Source organism: Eubalaena glacialis, chromosome 2 (genome assembly GCF_028564815.1).
Source record: "Eubalaena glacialis isolate mEubGla1 chromosome 2, mEubGla1.1.hap2.+ XY, whole genome shotgun sequence".
In the NCBI taxonomy this organism is placed as follows: domain Eukaryota; kingdom Metazoa; phylum Chordata; class Mammalia; order Artiodactyla; family Balaenidae; genus Eubalaena; species Eubalaena glacialis.
The window spans coordinates 151,189,443-151,204,127 of NC_083717.1; positions in this window are offsets into that span (position 1 = coordinate 151,189,443).

The window sequence follows — 14,685 nt, forward strand, 5'->3', positions numbered from 1 at the left end:
GAGCAATCTCCAACCATTTGTTGCAAGGCAAATTTTGCAGCAGTTAGAGATCAAGAAAATTGCAACTTGGGCCAGACCACAAGGTCACGTACTCCTCGCTTCTCAATTTATAATACACCAATACTGCTTCCTCTTGGAAAGTTTCTGGGTCTTCAGAGCCAGATTTGCATCAGCTGAATAGAGCCTTTAACCTCTGTTTGAATCGCTTGAACTATTTCTTTTTCCTCCAACACAACAAATATTTATTGAGCATCTCCTGTGGCCAAGCACTAATGTTGGTGCTTTGGGTACACAAGTGAACACTACAAGGCAAGGACCCCGGCCTGCATGGGGCCTACATTCCAGCTATCCACAACACCATGGGCTGACTGATTTTGGATGGGACAACAGGTTTACATGGGGAGTGGAAAGTAAAGGCTGAAGGCAAAATTCTAGGATTTTAGACCCATTGCCTATTCCCTGAATGTTGTTTATGCACATAATCCTCTCACTGATGTCCCTTTTTCATTCTAAATTGGAATAATGATCTGACTTTTACCAAATACTGGACTTTCCAGAAAGGTGAGGTGAGAGATTGAAAATAGAAAGCTTAACTTATTTGACAGAAGGAATGGGGAGGTCAAATACTTAAGACAGAAAGACACTGATTTCTCTGAGAGTAAATATAAAGCACCCAGCTCATAGTGTTTTGTAAGAATTACTAGGGCAATAAAGGACTACTACCAGGATAATCTTTTATTATCTAGAATTGCTGGTTCACAATGATAATAAAGAGTGGACTGACTTTTAGTTGGTTTTATTGTTTTTAGATTCTCTCCAGAGAACACCTTCCTTTTCCCTGCACCCGGGGGTAACCACTCTTATGACTCTGGCCCCCCGCCCCTTGGTACACCACTGCTCTTCCTTCAAACATTGTCTTAGGTTCATCTCATCTATAACATCTTTTTGACCAGCCCATGTCAAGGTGACTCCTAGTACCTGTTTCTTCTAAGATCTTGTATAGCCATTATACTCTGTCCATCTTCATTAGCCCTTATCTAAATATAAACTTAAATGTTAATTACCCCTTCCTGTACATCCTGTACCTCCTCAAAAAGCACATAACAAGGATAGGACTGGGTCCGGCATCCATCACCTGCTGAATGACCTAACAGGTGCACAGTAATTGTTCATCAGTTGGTAGTGGAAGAGGGTGGGGATGGCGATGTGTAGACCAGTACCCCCCCCAAAGGCCCTCCTCCTTTCATGGAGGGAAAGCGCATCAGTGTCCCAGCCTGGCCCAAGCTGTGCTCTCTGCAGAGATTCAGCTCTGTGTGCCCAGCAATGTCTAATGACCCGGTGCAGGTGGGGCACAGAGGGAGTCAGGCCGGTAAGCACAACCTGGTAGCAACAGTTAAGGAATAAAGGGCAGAATATGCTTCTGAGTACAAAGCAGGGACTTATGCCTGTGTCAGAGGGAGAAAAGGAAGCAAGTAAAAGCTTAGTGAGACTTTGGGGCCCAAGCAGTCCTGCCCCGGGAACCTGCGTAACAAAATGTCTCCCAAAAGGCTGGGACTCTGCTCATCTTTGCCACGAGCCCCTGTGCGGTCTCCAGACAATGGTAGGAGCATCGTGAGGGAGCAGTCTAATGGGGAAAAGACAGCAGCGTCGGGAAGGGACAGCGGGGCCTGGCAAACGGAGTGGTGCCTGGCAGGGTGGCTGAGCCCGGCAGGTGTCACCTATCAATGGTAAAAACCCCTAACATTTACTGAAAACATGCCTTGTTCCAAACACTAGGCTAACGTACATCATGTATGTTATTTATTTACTATTCACAATCCTCTGAGGTAATTTGAGGTCTCAGGTATGGTGCAACAGAACAAGGCAGGTAACAGACTGGATTTGTTCAAGAACACACGTGAGCCTGCTGCCCCATCCCCAGGAAACAGACACTTGTGGGGCGAGTTCTCCAGGGGCTAAATATTGGGGTTTTTCTGCTGACTATTTTAATCAAACTCCATTGGATTTCATGGGTTGGAGAAGCCTCAGAAAACGTGGGTGACAATAAAATAATCATACTGGGTTAAGGAGAAGGTAGATAACCACAAATCAGAAATAAAGTAGTCCTAGCTCAAATATCCAGAGAGAAGGAGCTGTGCAGTGCTGATGTCCCCGGGGCAGAGACGTAACTAGGAAGAAACTGATTAGCGCTGATGGCTGGCAGATTGCTGTTCTGGCAAGTTGGAAAAGAAGAAAGACAAGCCTTGGGGGTGTGTATGAGAGGGGGGTGGGCAGCCTCTCCCCCTCCCCCTTTCCTCCCCACCAGTCCTGGGGCAGGCTAATTAGCTAGTGCCCATTACTAGGCTCCTTAGCTACAGGTAGACCAGTGGTTCTCAATCTAGGCTGAACATCTGAACCGCCTGGAGCTTTAAAATAGCCCCCACACCCACTCAGCCCCTCAGGGATTATCTTTGAATTGGGCTGCAGTGTGGTGGAGGGGGAAGGAGGGCAGAATTGGGTTTTTCTGAACTCCTCCAGGTGATTCTTATGTGCAGCTGCCGAGGTGCCAAGTTTGAAAACCCATGGATTAGAGCAAGCCCTGATGAGTTAATTGCACCTGATATTTATTGAGCAACTACTATCCCCAGGCACTGCACTGGGCACTTTACATGGATCCTTTTCGATCCTTCAAATCAACTTGCAGGTAGGTATGCTCATCCCATTTTGAGAAGTGAATACACTAAGCCTTAAGGCTAAATCAGGGTCACAGAGAGTCTGTCCCATCTGCCCACCCTCAAACCTAGTCATTTCCTGCTCTAACTGCTGCTCCCCTGGAAGGAGAGTACCATCATTTCAAACACTGAAAAGAGAAGTAAAAAGAGACCAGAGATGCTCTTCTCAAACATTCTTCCTGAGAGACTATAAAGACACGAAGAGAGGCTCTCTGACACCTTTTCTGCCGATATCACACATTGTCCTTGAACTTAAGGGTCCTACCTCGCAGCTCTGCTGCCATCACCTCTGAAAGGGTTTGCCTCTGAAACTGTTCGTTACTTCATCTTTCTTGTTCTGATGATGGCGCTAGGCTAGGTGCTAAGGGGTATACCAAGGAGCTAGAATAGGCAGTGCTTGTCTTCGGGAGATCTCTTGTTGAGTTGAATAGCAATTCTTAAATGAGACTACTTTGAAATAATATGTGGGGGGGGGGATGATTATTTGAAAGACCAGTAAATTGCTCTAGCCCCTAATTATTTAAAATGTGGTCCTCAGACCAGCTGCACCGACATCCTCTGGGAGCCTGTCAGAAATGCAGAGTCTCAGACCCTACCCCAGATCTACTGGTTCACAATCTGCATCTTACACAATCCCTGGGTGATATATTTACACATTAAAATTGGAAGGAGTGGTCAGGAGAAATATTGGCATTACTTTTGTCCCACTTTGTTGCTTTAGGAACATCTGTTTTACCCTTTTTCCTAAGAATTTCTCTCATACATGCTTTTTTTTTTTTTTTTTTTTTTTTTTAAAGAGCATAGCTGCAATTCTCCCAATTCTCCCTGCCCTTCTTAAAGTACATGAAACCACGATGAGCGGAGAACTGGGATCTTGTTCATAACTAAGTCTTTTGTCAGGTTTCCTTTTATGGCCCCAGGTGCCCTGGCACAGCTGCTGATATTTAGTTACGTTCTGCACCAGCAATTCTAGCATTTGGGAAGTGAAATTCATTTTTCTCTCTCTGGCTTATGAAAGCCTGGGGCAAAGGAGGTGAAGAAAGGGGAGCTTGGAGGAAATCAGCCTTGGAAGTATCAGGTGTAGTACTGAGGTCAAACCATTTTCGTTTTAGGTTCTGACGTTTTATTTAGACCTTGGCGATCTATCGCTTTAAATGGAGATGGGAGGATTTCTTCTTAAGGCCACAGACAAATGTTTGTAGTTCTAAGGACTCAACATTTGACTCACAAGTCCTTATATTGAGTTACACCCTAAACAGGGGTTGTGTGCCGCTCTGTGTTTGGAAGGATTACTCTCAGAAATGTTCAGTGAAGTCCTCCCGAGCATGATCTTCAGACACTTGTAATATTAATTGTTCCATTTAATAAGGGAACCGCAGTCCCACTGAACCTCACATGAAGCTATGATTTTCATTTAGTCAGGTAATAAGGTGAATGGCTTTCTCAGATCCCAGATCTCCTCTTTCATAAACCTGTTCTGCTCCTTGTTTTAGCATTGAGAATAAAGACCTACCTTTGTTATTGAACAGATTCACAAGCAAAACCTACTCAAAGCAAGGAATGGATCTGCACATATTGGGAAACTCTTTGGGGTTTAAGGATGTGGGTGACTGAAACTAACTGTATTATTCTTGCAAAGTTGCAGAATTATGCTATATGATGTTTGCATTTGGGAAAGCAAATTATGATCCTAAGTCATGGGTTAGAAATATAAACTGATTAGTGTCATAGGATAAAAATAAAAAGCAAGGCCTGTGACAGCTTCCCACTTTCCCTTGACTCCCCAGAAAGCCTCTTAAAGGAACATTTAAAACATGAGCCTTTGTTCCCTCAATCTATGGTGCTCAGGTCAGGTGGACCCTGCAGCGTGGCTGCAATATTTCAAGCAGGCACTCACAAATGTGTCATTTGACCTGCTGTTCTTCCAAAGAGGTAGGAAAAATGTGTTCCTTGCTGAGATAACTTGAAATCAAATAAACATAATCTCTTTAATTCTTTGTAAATAGTTCCATATTTTAAGTCTAAACACAATAGAACACAAAGCTTCTGGCTTTTAAAAAAAAGTTTTTCTTTTTTTATATGTGTGTTGTTGGATTTTTTTCTTCCAGTTTGTGTTTGTTTGATTTTAAGAGTATAATTTACCTTTCAAACCTAGTGAATCTATTTCCTTTGGTCAAGAGTAACACACAAAAGATGGTAACATTGTTACTTGGTTAAATGGATAGGGGTGCTTTTCTAAGAGTGCTATCTGTAAGCAAAGACAGATGTTCTTATTTATATTAACCATCACTTGATAGACCAGAGAAAAGTCTAAACCAAGGCCTGCAAAAAATTGAATGATATTTCCTTATGTAAAATTGGTTCTGGTCCATTGTTTTTATTTATCTGCAATAATGGTACTCACTCAAGTTTGTAATAACACCGTCATGGCTGAAGGGAGTTTGTTTTAGGTATTATATCTATTATCTGCTTCCTCTCCTTTCTTTAAACAGAATCTCCAAGGAGAAAGTCTGAATGTGGCTTGGATTTAAGAAGAAAAGAAAAAACAAAAGCTTTCCTAAATCCTCACTGGGTAGGGTGTTATTTTTGATTGTTTTACAATTTTGAATAATTCTTGTTTGTTTGCCTTTGGCATTGAACATTGGATAAAACAGAACTTGCCTTATTCTTAGAGGAGAATTATAAGGCTTGGAGTCATCATAAATGTTCTACTAATTCCCTTAGCTGTTTTGAGGCAAGCCTACCTAACCTTTTGCCCGAACAAGGAATATTTATCTAGTGCTCCTTCGCAGTGGATAAATTTAGCAGTTTGGAAGTATTTGCTTTGCTTCACCACCACTAGAGTGTGCTCTAGTGCCATAAGATTCAGAATGTTTTCTTTAGGAAGTTGGCAAGGTAGACGGATGAAATGCCTAGGAAAAAAAATCTTTTGCATCTAATTTCACAAGTGTCCCTTTAAGTGTCTTGGTAAGGCTGGATTATGTTCTTGGATATGATTAAAGTAGAACCGGAGACTTTACCTTCAATATTAATGTATGCTGTTTTGAGTGAGTTCATTTTTTGTATTTGGAATTTGCCTCGTTTAGCTCCAATGGTAAGAAATATTTCCCTCTCCATCGACGAGCTATGTTTTCAGGCAGTAAGTCTTGATTTATAAAATAACCATCACCATGGCCCAGTGCATGGATGTACAGTGACATGACTTGGAAAGAATTCATTCCTTGAGTGTCCCTTGCCCTCGTCTCAAGTTCCTGGCAGAAGACCCCTCCCCTGGTCTTGGGACACCCTGATGGTGATGAGAGCACAGTCTCAGTCTCCGCACTGGGGGCCGGTCATGCTGGCGGACAGCACCGCACTCATCAGTGTGATGCTAGCACGTTTTAGCATTACCTCCTCCTCCTTCAGCCCCACCACTGGAACAGAGTACTGCCTTTCATCTTTACTCCTCTCCAAGAGAAAGTAGCCCCTCATACCTCCACTGACCCGCTCTTTTGCTCTTAGGCCTTTAAACAGCTTGAGACCCAGTATAACTTCCTTCTTTAGGCATCCGTATCGTTGCTCCAGCAAAGTCTGCAACTACATCCTTGTAGCTGGGACCCCTTGTCTGCCTGGATGTCTAAGGCTCGCTGCCCAGGGTTCAGCGACCACCACCTCTGGGGCTTACATTCTCCTTCTAAACGGAGGATAGCCCAGGACCACTTTCACAGCAGTACGTGGCTGGGTCCTACCTAGACAGATGGAGACCCGGCCCAGGTCCCGCTCTGGAGGCCACCCTGAAGCAGACTGGCCCTAAAGGGACCACAGCCCAGGGTGCTGAGTTGGTCCAGCGAGCCAGGCTTCCTTTGCCCCTGGAGAGACCCCCCCCATAGGTGTCTAACCACCCCTGTGCGACTTGTGCCCCCTCTTCCCAGGAACCTCAGATTTAGAACAGACAACATTCCAGCCCTCTTTTCAGCTGGGAGGTGATGGTGAACGTTCTTTAGTTCAAAGTTTCTCTTGCACAATGGAGCCACAAAGAGGTAGCTTGGAAGATTTCAGGCCCCCCTCCTCCCTGTAGTAATAGTTACCAAGCAAGGGCTCGCTGCCCGAAACGCACAGAAGCCAGTAACATGGCACTTTTTGAGAAAAGAAAGAGTGCATTACAAGGCTGACTGACAAAGAGACAGGCGGCAAGACTCTCAAACCTATCTCCTAGATCCAGGGTTCCCTGCGAAATTTAAGGAGTTAGGGGAATTTTAAACTCAGAAGCTGATTGGCTAGTCTTGAATCAGTCCACATAAGCTACTCCGGCTGCTTGAAGCCAGATTTTCCTTACTGAAGGTCTTCTCACTTCGTAAAGGGCGCCGGTGGCATCATTTCTATTCTCTGAGTTCCGAAGACTGAAGATTCTTGGTTCTGGGGTCATTCTGGAGGCAAGGGTTCCAGGCTGGCCCATGTGCTGTAAAATAACGCAAGGTTTGATCAATCAACTGCCCATTGAAGGAGGCAAAACCAGTTTAAGCTGGTGCTGTTTCAATTTGATTAATCAACAACCTATTGAAGGAGGCAAAACCAGTTTAAGCTGGTCAATGTCTTACGTGCTGTTTCATAACCTACACCCAGGCCCTTTCAAAGCCACCCCAAATAAAAGCAGACTCTAAATAAAGGAAGCACACTCGCTATGTCAGTACAGTTTTAAGCCAAGTCACGTGAGGAGCAGCTTCTCTCGCTTCCAAGCAGAGCCCCATCCATGTGGACACTTAGGAGCCGTCTTTCTTCCACTGCGGCTCCTGAACAGTCGGTCCTTCAGACTCCCCTTCCAGAAACCCAGGGGAACTAGCCTCTGTGGACTCTAGGCCTCCAGGAGCAAATCAGCACCATCTGTCCCACTCCTGACCCCGAGATTCTATCAGGACCAGGAGCCCCTCAAATACCACGGTTTGGGCACCTCGTTGGCTTCTGAGAACACCCATAAGGATGGCTTGTGTGACAGCAAAGCTCCCACGCTGGTCCTGCCTTTTCTCTCACTCTCAGAGTTCCTTCAGCCCTGTGCTCCTGTGACTCTGGGCAGAAAAAACTAACACAAACCCAGCAGCGTGATGCTAGGTATAGAAAGAGCACAGGCCCCAAATTTCTCAGCTTGTCGGTTGTGTGATCGAGGTTTACTCAAACTTTCCAGGCCTCAGTTTTCTTCTTTGTAAAAGAGAGATCATATGAGAACCAGGCTTTTGTGGCGCACTACCAAAAGTGAACATCAGCGCTGTTAACTCAGAGGATTCTTCAATCTACAGCAGGGTTTCTGCAACCCCATTTGTCAAAACTGCCTTAAAAAAAGAAGATAATTACTCCTTCTTGGGTTTATATTATTTACCAAACAAGCTGTAATTTCAAAAGCAACAAAGTTTTGCCAGACTTAAAAAGAAAAAAGAATTTTGAGATTTGCCCCAAAATAAATGTTTTCCTACTGAACGTACGTTGGCTTTTTAAAAGTCATTGCAGTTATTTAACATGGGAGAAATTGGTGACATAAAAATGAAAAAAATAATATGGTTCCAGCTTCTGAGCTGCTCACATTTCACTTGAGGATAGAACCACACACCTTGAAGTTGTGAAGGGAGACTTACATAGAATGTACATTGTGTATAATTATGGTTACTCCCAGTTTATGATGATGAATACTATATGATAGTGGCATACCAAAACACAAATGCACTTATATTTGGGTGTTTTTCCCCCGAAAGCATTGGACCCATTCAATATAGTGACAGGAAGGTAGAATGTTGTGGAAAGAACATTGGGCTAAAAGCCCAGTTCCACTTCTGCCATCAACCAGCTATGTGGCTCAGGTGAGACGCTTAACCTCCCTGGCATCTGCTTCCTTATCTATAAAATGAAGGGTTGTAACTTTAGATCGGTGGGCTCCAGACCAAGCTAGTCAACAGGTTCACCTGGGAATCTTTGAAAACGTGAAGATACCCAAGATCTACCTGGAACTACTAATTAAAATCTCCAGGGGTGGGCCCAGGCATTTACATTTTTTAAAAGCGTTGCCGAATGTTTCTGATGATCAGGCAGCTCTAAGAAATACCGCCTTAGAAAACTGTCCACCCTTGGTCTTTCTTTAACACACCTGTTTTCTCATCCTGCTTAAAGAAATCTCTCTCAAATTCACCCCAGTCTCTTCCATCACTTTCCCACTCCTTGCTGAGGGGTTTCATGATGTGCTCCTTTGCACCTGTGGCCACAGACAGACATCTCTTCTCCCCCTATGTCCTCAGGTCCCTCCTCCACTGGGAGCCCCGTCACTGTTCCCACTGCTTGGATTCCTGCCCTGGCAGCTCACTACCCCCCGCAGCTGAAGCCACTGATGGGATGAACCCAGTCCCTAGAGGGTACCACCCACATATCCACTTACTCAGGCTCTGGGGCAAAGGCTAGCCCAAGACAAGGTCACTTCAAATGCTCATTCAAGGACGTGGTGTCAAAGCAAGGGGTACAGACGAGACAGTTGCCCATCGTGGTTAACGTGTGGGCCCTGAGATGAAATACGTGGCTCCACCACTAACTGGCAAGCTACCTAACCTCTCCATAGCTCCCTTCCCTCCTCTGTAAAACAGGAATAAAAATGGTTTCTAGCTCACAGGGTTGCTGGAATGTAAAATGAGATCATGTGACACAGCTAACTTTGTTTTAGGTGCTTACTGCGCAGCAGGCAGCATTCTAAGCATTGTACGAGTATGGACACATGTCACTGGTGGACGCGGGTCTCCAACCCAGGCAGGTAGGCTCAGACTCCACGGCCTCAGCCACTACTCCATAACTCACATAACACACTTGCTGAAGTGCCTGGCACACAGTAGCAGTTCAATAATATTAATTTAAAGAAAGTCTGTCCAGACCACTCCAGGGCTGGCCTTTGTGACATTTGGACTCATGGATGTTGGTTTGTCCCATAGAGGGGGAAGAAGGGCACAAGAGCCGAGGATTTAAGAAACAGAAGTAGCCAAACTAGACAGGTGAGGGAGATTTCCAGAGAGGCCAGATTCTCAAGGGTTTTCAAGCAGGTGGAGATCCAGCTTAACCTGTTAGCACCACCTGAGACTAAGGACTGATGGAGTGGAGTGAGGGGAACAAGTGTGGGGTACATACACAGAGACACATCTCTTTGGTATTCAGGTGGGAAAATCTCTGCTGGCCCCAACTTGGCATTGGTGTAGATGACACCTGCCTTCAAGAGACCAGGTGGAGGCTTCCCTGGTGGCGCAGTGGTTGAGAGTCTGCCTGCCAATGCAGGGGACACGGGTTCGAGCCCTGGTCTGGGAAGATACCACATGCCGCGGAGCAACTAGGCCCGTGAGCCACAGCTACTGAGCCTGCGCGTCTGGAGCCTGTGCTCCGCAACAAGAGAGGCCGCGATAATGAGAGGCCCGGGCACCGCGATGAAGAGTGGCCCCCGCTCGCCGCAACTAGAGAAAGCCCTCGCACAGAAACGAAGACCCAACACAGCCAAAAATAAATAAATAAATAAATAAATAAAATAAATAAATTAAAAGTTTAAAAAAAAAAGAGACCAGGTGGACTTGAACAACGAGCACGTCACCAGAGGCCACCATGTAGATTAAGCCCAGAGTGTGGTGGCTGTATAAGCCCCAGGACTCTCATGTGACCTGGATGGGGTGGAAAGGAGCCCCAATAATGACTGGGTGAATTTCCTGACAACCAAGTGGGATGGAGAAATAATGCCTGCCATACTTACAACTGTTTACACAGTGCACAAAGCCTGGCACACAGATACCCAGCTGATATTTTTGAAGTGAATAATAATAGAATGACAAACACTGTTGTTCTGGCTTATTCTGTGCCAGGCTGGCTGCTAAGCACTTAACCTAGATGATTTTATTTAATTCTGACAATATCGCCATTTTATACACGGGAAAAATAAGGTAAGAGAAGTTAAGAAACTTGCTCAGCTCGTAAGTGATGGAGGTGGGATTTGAACTCAGGTAGCCTAATTCCACAGCCCATGGACTTAAACACTGCCCTGAAAGGAGCACAGCTCCTGGTAGGCAGGCACCACCATCTTCCTGGGCTCTAGCAAGACTACCGCTCTGCTGAGAGGCCCACCTCACGGTTCATGACCACTTCCTGCACTCCGTGCATACTCTCTTCACTCCACTCTCCCCACCTGCCGCTCTTGCAACCTTCCTTTATTTCTACGAACATACATGCTTTATGTGCTGCCCTCATGTCCAGGACATTGCCTTCCAAGGTGAACACTCTAGAACTTACTAACCCCATCTTCTTTCATGTGCACAGGGGAGAAAGGTCTCATTTGCCCCTCAGGTTGCATATTTGAATCTTAATAATAACACTTGATGAATGCTCCCTCAATTAACTCCACTGATTTACTGGCAGCTTATTCCCAATGTCCTGAGCCCAAACTCGTGATTGAACTAAATGATGCACTTAACATGGTGCATTCCCACAGGGGAGCAAAGCCCTTTTATTGGGTTTGTGGGGGGGAAAATCCCACTAGGAATGGCACTAATTGCCCAGTCTGCCATACTCCTTCTCCTGACCCCGTGACAGAAGTCTAGTGTGTTCGGGCATTCTTCATCTTGGCTTATCTTTGGCTTCACAGGGACCTGCTGTTAACATCCTTCTAAAATGAGGACTCAACTGTCAGCATCCTCACCTTTTCCATCTGGAAACGAGCAGGAGGGCTGGATCTGGGGCATCCTCTTACAGGATGTAATGCCAGCCCCAGAAGCCTTGGGGTGTGTAGGGCTCAGGCCCTCAGAAGGGCCCCCTCTCCCCACTCTACTCAAGGCTCCCATCCTTCAGAGAAAAGCCAGTTTCCCACTGGGCTCTATTACCTGGGAAGTAAGGGGCTTCTCCCTCACTCCTAAGGCTCAGGCAGAAGAAAGATGATCCATTTTAGCTTACTCAACAAGACAAATTTAACACTCCTGGGTTGTGTTATGGGTTGTGAAACACTAAGTTGTCCTTTGACTGTCAACATTTTGAGACACTATTTGCCTTCTTCTAAACCCCAGTTATTAGTGTGTGGCTATTTTCTAAAGGGGAAGAAAAGAATCAGTATCAGAACATCAGTGATTTTACTTTTCTTCTTCTCCAACTTCCAAGATTAGATCATCACAAGCAAACTGACACTTCTGGAGACAACGTTCTCAACTTTGGTGTTTAGTGTGGCTGAATGACAAACCATAGAATTTCAGGTCAGGGAGGAGGTAAACAACAGGATTACAGCCCAACTGACCACCGGGGTCTTGGGTTATTGATCCTCAAAGAGCACCATCCAGGGACTCCATTGCCTATACCCAGAGAGACCACTGCATAGTCTATGGAAGGTAGACTTTAATTATATGTGGAATCACTACTTGTATGCATATATGTGAAAATATTTAGTTCATCTTATCAACTATGTTAAACTCATCAAGCTATTACACATCTATCCTTTGGTAATTTTTCTTCTAATGTTGAAAGCATCAATGCAGGAAACCTGAGAGAGAAGAAAGTGTACTAGACTGGGAGTCAGGTCCTAGATCATTAACTATGCCTGTGATTCAGAGCTTGTAAATCCTGTCACATGGAAGGTCCTTTATTTTACTAACTAAATGCCTTTGGTGACTGTGGTATGCTAGTTTGAGCAAGCACACATGCTGTGCATAAGTGGGGGAAGAACTCAGAGTTTGCAAAGGCAATTTTGAGACATAAGGGGATGAGGAGGAGAGTGAGCAGGAAGCTGGGGTTGTTGTTTGAACACTTCTTTCCATTTCACTAGAACTCAAGCTTGTTTGGCATGAGTGGATCTCTGTGGAAACTGGAGAAAGGGTTGAGTTTGGGTTAATGCAGCATGATTAAAGAGCTACAGACAGGGCTTCCCTGGTGGCACAGTGGTTGAGAATCTGCCTGCCAATGCAGGGGACACGGGTTCGAGCCCTGGTCTGGGAAGATCCCACATGCCGCGGAGCAACTTGGTCCGTGAGCCACAACTACTGAGCCTGCACGTCTGGAGCCTGTGCTCCGCAATGAGAGGCCGTGATAGTGAGAGGCCCGCGCACCGCGATGAAGAGTGGCCCCCGCTCGCCGCAACTAGAGAAAGCCCTCGCACAGAAACGAAGACCCAACACAGCCAAAAATAAATAAATAAATAAATAAATTTAAATTATTAAAAAAAAAAGAGCTACAGACAGTGTGGGACATTACAGCAAGATTTCCCACCCCGGACATATTGGAAAGGGCTTTGGGTTGGGGGTTTTACCCAAGTTAGACTAAATCTCTAGGGAGCAAGGAGCTTCTCAGATCACACCTAGGCTGCAAATGGATGGTTCGTTTCTCTCATATATATTTTCATTTCTAGTGAATTAAGTTTTAAATGAAGTAGAAAAGTATGAGTTTTACTTGTCCTATTTTAAAACCATATCCTAGAGTATTTCTTCTAAATTTAGATAATAATAATGATAGCAAATATTTATTGTGGCTCACAATGAGAAAGGCTTTGTTCTTTTAACTATTTTACCTACTCTTCAGACCAAACTTACGAGGACGGCACTACTGCTATTCTCATTTTTCAGATGAGCCATCCGAGGGCCAGAGAAGTTAAGAAACTTGTTCAAGATCACAAAGATAATTAGTAGAGCCAAGACTTAACACAGCTGCTCCCTGAACTATTATGAAAATGCTTAATATAAGTTCCATAATTACTTTCTAAATTACCCTGTATAGTTATATGCCTCTTAAATTTCCTTTGTCATTTAATTTATCGCAGATCTGATTTAGGAGAGACCTTCCTTAGGGTGGGTGGTTTAGATATAATCTTTTCTGAAAACAGTTGGCAAAGTTAGATATCCCCTCTACAGCTTTTCTACTGTCAATCATCGAATACTTTTGAGTACATATTACGTTCTAAGTACTATGATAGGCACTGGGATAAATCCACAGTCCTAGTATTCAATGTTCATTTTCAATCTGATAGATACTTTTAAATATCATCTTCTTTACTGAACGTAAAAAAGTCATTATTTGAACTGAATTAGAACAAAAAGGTTTTGAAAATAGCTCAAACCATCAAAAACTCTAGTTGAATTAAGGTATAAGCTCACCAGATTTTGGAACAGTTGTACCATAATATTTAAGACTCTTCTGTGTTGGGGCCAGACATTTCTTTTCCTAAATACGTATTGGGTTAATGGTTTGAATTTTCCAGACATCTGCCTCAAATGTGTTTTCTTTTGCTCAGGTAGAAAAAAATAATGTTTGTGCCATATATTTTCTTCATTTTTGTAAGAGCTCTTATTGGATGATATATTAAAGATGGCTGTAAATTCTTTCCTACTCCCTTTGATAGGTGGAGTCCAATTCCCCTCCCCTTGAATCTGGGCCGGTTTTAGTAACTTGTCTGACCAATGGAATACAGCAGAAGGAAAATTCTGGGCTTTCTGAGGCTAAGTCATTAAAACAACAATAACGACAAAACAAACACACACAGAGAAACCTTGCAGCTTCCACCCTTGCCTCTTATAAGTCTCTGGTAAACAAACTTGAACAGGTAATAAGTTCCAGTACCCTGAGACTGCAACATGTGACCACTCAGATCAAAAGTTTCAGCCAAGCCCAGCATTCCCACCATTCCCACCAAAGCATCAGACATGTAATGAAGGCATCTTGGACCTTACAGACCGTCTGCCAGCTGCATACCACAAAGTGACCTCAGTCAATGCCAAACGATGCAGAAGAATCTTCTAGCTGAGCCCTGTCCACATTTCTGACTCACAAAATTGTGAGATATAATGAATGGTTGTTGTTATATGCCACTAAGTTTTGGGGTAGTTTTTAACATGAAAACAGATCATTAGAATCAAGATTTTCAAAATACTTTATGAATTTGTCTAATATGGATAAAACTCTATTTGCAAATTGAAATAGAATGGCTAAATCAGAGAAATTTTCAAATGTAACTAATTAAGAGGGA